Below are 5521 nucleotides of genomic sequence, written 5' to 3'. Positions count from 1 at the left end.
GGACAGTGAAGTTATTCTGTATAATCCTATAATGGTGGATACATTTGTCAAACCCATAAGATATATGGCACCAAGAGAACCTTGATTATAAACTATGGAATTTGGTTGATTGTTAATGATATGGCAATGTAGATTCATCAATTGTAAAAAATGCAGCACTCTGATGCAGGCTGTTGATAGTGGGCGAGTTTGTGCATGAGTAGGGGACAGCTGATAAATGGGAACTCTCTGTACTTTCTTCACAGTTTGCTGTTAACCGAAAACTGCTCTAAAGGATAAAGTTCACTGCCCAGCCGGGTGTGGCTCAGCAGTTGAGCATCAACCCAGGAACCAAGAGGTCACCGGTTCAATTCCTGGTCAGGGCACATGCCCGGGTTGTGGGTTCAATCCACAGTAGGGGGCCTGCAGGAGGCAGCTGATCAATGATTCTCTCTCATCATTGATATTTCTACCTCTCCCTCTCCCTTCTCTGAAATTAATAAAAAATATTTTTAAAAAGAATAAAGTTTATTAATTTAGAAAAATCAATGCTTAGGCCCATTGAAGAAGCTATCCATATTGTATTTAAAAGTAAAAAGGGTTGGTGAGATAATCAACTAGCCTTTCCTAGTTTCCTCTTAGCTTTTTACATCTAAGGTGAAGATATAACCACAAAGGAGGTGGGAGAAAATATAATATAAATTGATTTTCACTCTACTTACCAATGTAAAATTCCTATAAGCTCAACTATAACAATACTACCTAAACCTAAGTAGCTTCAAGTCAAGATGAGTTCCATTCCTACTCTGTGCTATAGGAGCTTGCCATCCTCTGATATGAAAGCCTACATTGGCCTCTGAGACACCTAGAGGTACACATGACAGCATTAAGTTATTCAATCACAAGTTCATTAATCTTGGAAATTACTTTTGCCTCTGGCTTTTATACGCAACTATAAAGTTATGTAAAAAAGTTATAACTTTGAGGGAGAGTTAACTAAGTTCACTAGACTTCAACTGAATTAGTCCTTTTTTCCTTATATAACACCTTGGGGGATTCAGTATTTTTTAATTTACTAAAGCCGTGATTCTTTTTCTCCCAACAAATATACAGGATAGAAAAAAGTAGGTTTACAGTTGTATGTAAAACACAGTTAATTCTTGTATTATTATTTATTGATTATTATTTATTTTCCCTAAGAAAAACTATAAGCCTACTTTTGTCCCACCCTATATATAAAAATATAACCATCTGGATCACAGAATATCTGCATTTTTATCTTTGCTACCTTTTTTCCAGAGTAGTTGTATAAATTTATGTTTTATAAGAACAGTAGTATATAATAATATACTTGCTCTTCATACTTGCCATCATTTGGCTTGTTAAGGTTCTAACATTATTGGCACATTGATGGATGTATCTACCTAAGTCCACAGGGAAATCTAATCTTCAAAATACTAGGTATTATCAGATTTTTTTCCCTATAGTGCTTGTAACAAAACACTCACTCATCTTCATTTTATGAGCATTTCCACATATTTTAAACCATGTTGGTATTTTCAGACTTTTAATTTGCACTAACTGGAAGATGCATATCTATTAAGATGTATCTCCTTGTTGTTTTAATTTTTTATTTTCTTAATTACTAATCAGGTGTCATATATTTTCATGTATTTGTGTGTCATTTGTTTTTCACCAGTGAGGAGATCTTTACTTATTGCAATGCTACATTTACATTATCAGTGGAATAAATCAGTTCACATTCTTCTGTGAGAAAAACTGAAGGAGGGTGAAGTTCCTGGAGGCCCCCTTAACCTTTTGTAAAATTACGAGGAAAATTGTACAGCTCTGTTATGTGAAATATTTCCAAATGCATTCCTGCTCTTACTTGTTGAACATTACAACTCATCTTAACGAAGTGTAATTCAATCTCCCTTGAATAATCTTACCTTTGCTGTGATAAAAAAATATATTATTGGAAAATCTGATCCCACAGGGGAAGGGGTGAGAGAGGGGAGGAGGGGGGTCATTGGGGGGAAAAGGGGAAGAACATCTGTAATATTGTCAACAACAAGGATAAAACTTTAAAACACAAAATAAATTTAAAAAAAGAAATGTGAATAAGGCTCCTGCATAAAGTTTTGATGACCAAAACCAAAATGGCATAGTACAAATGAATGTATTTATAACATAAAGTTGACACTGAATCTTACATGTTGTTGTGGATAAAGATTAAAATTATTTAATATCATCTACTCCAACTTCACTTGTTTTTATCCAACCATTCTATATTTTAGATTTTTATGTCATTTCTATTATGTTACCAAATCCTAGTTTCCAGATTTACTGGTTAATCTTCTGTGCTTCCAACCTCACCCAGTTGTTTCAAATTATGACATGACTAGAGGCAAGATAAAAAGTTTAGACAGTGTATACATGTTTTGTTATTATGTGAGACATACTTATTTATAACTAGTAAAGGAATTTAAGAGAAGACATAATGAAAGGTAATCTCTAGCTTTTAAAAATATTTGTGTTTTACTCATTTACCTCTTATAAAGGTAAAACATATTACACATAAGATAATTTCTCACATATTAAATTAGCTTATCTTTTTTAGCTCTAGGTCATTTGAAGATTAACTGTTTCCTAAGTAAGACAATTTTTTAATTTGTGTACTGAATATGGGAAACCAAAGGTTTCAGCAACTTCAATTTGATTAAATATGAAGTAAATACAAAAATGAAGAAGGATTATACCAGTATTGAGAAAATAGGTTCTTTTTTTTTTCCCTTTGAAAAAGTCAAGATTATAGCTGATGAAAGCTTTTAGGATATTTTCTTTCTTGGTGTTTTTCTTGAATATAGGCATGCTGATATCTGAATTGACAGCATAATGCTCTGCTTAGAAACCTATAATTACATTTCCATCAGTCCTTATTCAAGCACTATTCTGTTAGAGATTTTTCTTTCTTTGTATGTCACAATGTAGGCACTGAATCTCTATTCTTGCCTCAGCACATCTGCTTGTTCTATAGTCATCTGGTTCTGTGTTGTCCAATGATCCTCTTATGACTACATATCATTCCATAGTCCAGCCTTGTGCATTTGAATCATAAGGATTTTGTGTCAGGGTTTCATATTTTTCCCAAGTTCACACTTTAGGCTCAGTATCTCCATCTACCATACATGCATTTTCAACATACTCTGTAAATTGTAAATTGCTGCTACATTCCTTTAAAATGAAGTCTTTTCTCTTAGTGCTTCAGTTCAGAATTACAATAGATTGTAATGATGACTCAGGATTTCTCCTGGAAAAAGAATAATTTGGGTTTGATTGTTACCTGAATTGTACTCCTCCACCCCCCTCATCGTATGTTACTTACTATTTCAGACTGCCAAATATCTCCCCACACTATTTTTATTTTTAATTCATTTTAGAGAGAAAGGAAGGAAGGAAGAGGGTTAGGGAGAGAGAAACATTTATAATCAGTTGCCTCCCATACACACTTCAACTATGCTCTGACTGGAATTGAACTAGCGACATTTTGGTGCACAATGTTCAACCAACCGAGGTCATACTGGCCAAGGCTCCCCACACTATTTCAATCTGGTGTTTTGTAGTTTATTTTATATCCATTTACATATGGCTTGTACCAAAGTAAATAATGTTTTCTAGCACACACTGATGACTAACTCTGCATTATGTTGCAGGTGTCAGGGGAACCAGGTTTGCTAAAGTAACTGTGGTGATAGAAACGTATTAGCTTCAGCAGCTACTGAGGTGTCCCATTCCATCCTAGTACAATGAAACAAAAAATCACGTTTTACAAATATAAACAGATACACAAAGTTATCACAAAGAATGGATAAACTATACATTAAGTATGTTAAATAATTAAACAAATGATATGCTACTCTAAGTTTATCCTATCCCCATAACTTATTAATAAATTACTTTCTTGAAGGCAACACCTTTAAGTAACATTAATCTTGCTGACTATTCTTATTTCCAATACAGAAATGCATAGGTGTAATTTACAAAATAAATTCTGAAATGGCAAAGTGTTCAGTTGGAAGGATGTTAGAAAAAATTCAAGATCAAGTCATTTCATACTCTTTCAAAACTGCATTTGAAGAGATAAAGGAAAACATCAAAACTTTCCATAGCTTATGTTACATTTGCAATAGTTCATTTTTAGATAGTTTTTTAAAAAGGATTATAAAATCCATTAACTATGAGGACTAGTGACATTTGAATAATGCCAGTGGATTGTACCACTGTCCATTTACTGGTTAAATTTTGTAGAAAAGAGCAAAATGTTATTATTATGGGAAACTTGGTAAAAAAAAATGCACTGGATTTCTTTGTACTACTTCTTGCAACTGCATGTAAATATAAAATTACCTCAAAATAAAAATCCATTAACTCTACCTCCTTCTTAAGACACAATTTTTGATTATATATCTCTAATATTTTGTGCCTGTACTTCATCTTATTAATTTACTCAAAATTAATAAGTTGACTGGCTGAAGTCAAATTAAATGCAATTGATGGTCAAAGTTTCACTTAAAAAAAAAACTAACTTTTTCCACTTTATTTCATTGTAGTCATTTAATGAGAATTATTACTTTTAAGACTAGTGAACTCACTTATTTTTCTATAGTCCATTCATTTTATAAAAATTCAAAAACAGCACTAACCGTGAAAATATTTAAATCATTAAGCCAAAAACTATAAATGATCTGATAGAGATGATGACACTGTAAAAAGGAGCTCTTGGATTGCAGAAAGTGGCACCAGGAAATAACTTGCGTTAGCTTGAATTTGGTATGTGAAAGCCAATTAGAGGTGTCAGTGTGCAACTACAAAAAAAAATGGGGTGTCTGAGCCAGGTATAAACATTTGGGGAAAGTATTGTAGAATGGCATAAAGTCTAAAAGGTGGGGGGAAACTTACAAAATCTTAGTTGTACAAAGGAAACTCATAATCTAAGTTTTTCTAAGGAGCATTGGTTGTTTTAAAGTTTAGAGATTAAATAAATTACAATGTCCCTTTAACAAAATGCCAATATTTAACTGGACCAGCCACCTCTCCCATTCCCCTCACCTGCTACGTGCGGCACTCCTCACACTGGCTTCACTGTCTGCAGCAGCACTCCCTCTTAGTCACAGAGAACACAGACGTCTACAGAAAACTGTGCCTACGTGGTCACCATGTCCATCTTGTGGAACACAATTCAAAGTGTCTCTCATTATTCTTGGCTAATTCCTCCACGCGTGCTTCAAAATTATGAACTGTATTTCTTCTGGATTTTTTTTCCTATTAATATGATTATTTTCCCTTTCACCAACATCATCTATCTAACCCTTTCAATTGACCCCTGCCCATGGCTGATGCCTGCTCAGATCTCTTCCATCAAAAAGCAAAAATACTTGCCTTGAACACATAACATTTCCTAAACATTACCTTCCTTTGCTTTATAAGAAATGGGCATAAAATTGAGATGTTCTGGGTATATGGTACAATTAGCAGACATTCC

General features: G+C 33.6%; 1 non-coding gene across 1 annotated transcript; it reads left to right on the top strand.

The window, feature by feature from the left end:
* The first annotated feature begins 3654 nt into the window (after positions 1–3654).
* On the top strand, positions 3655–3788 carry LOC132211595 (small nucleolar RNA SNORA66). The gene has a single exon (XR_009447503.1). It is a non-coding gene; the product is annotated as a small nucleolar RNA SNORA66 (small nucleolar RNA).
* The last annotated feature ends 1733 nt before the right edge of the window (positions 3789–5521 follow it).

This window comes from Myotis daubentonii, chromosome 10 (assembly GCF_963259705.1).
Source record: "Myotis daubentonii chromosome 10, mMyoDau2.1, whole genome shotgun sequence".
Lineage (NCBI taxonomy): Eukaryota > Metazoa > Chordata > Mammalia > Chiroptera > Vespertilionidae > Myotis > Myotis daubentonii.
This window is presented reverse-complemented; position numbering and strand designations above follow the sequence as displayed.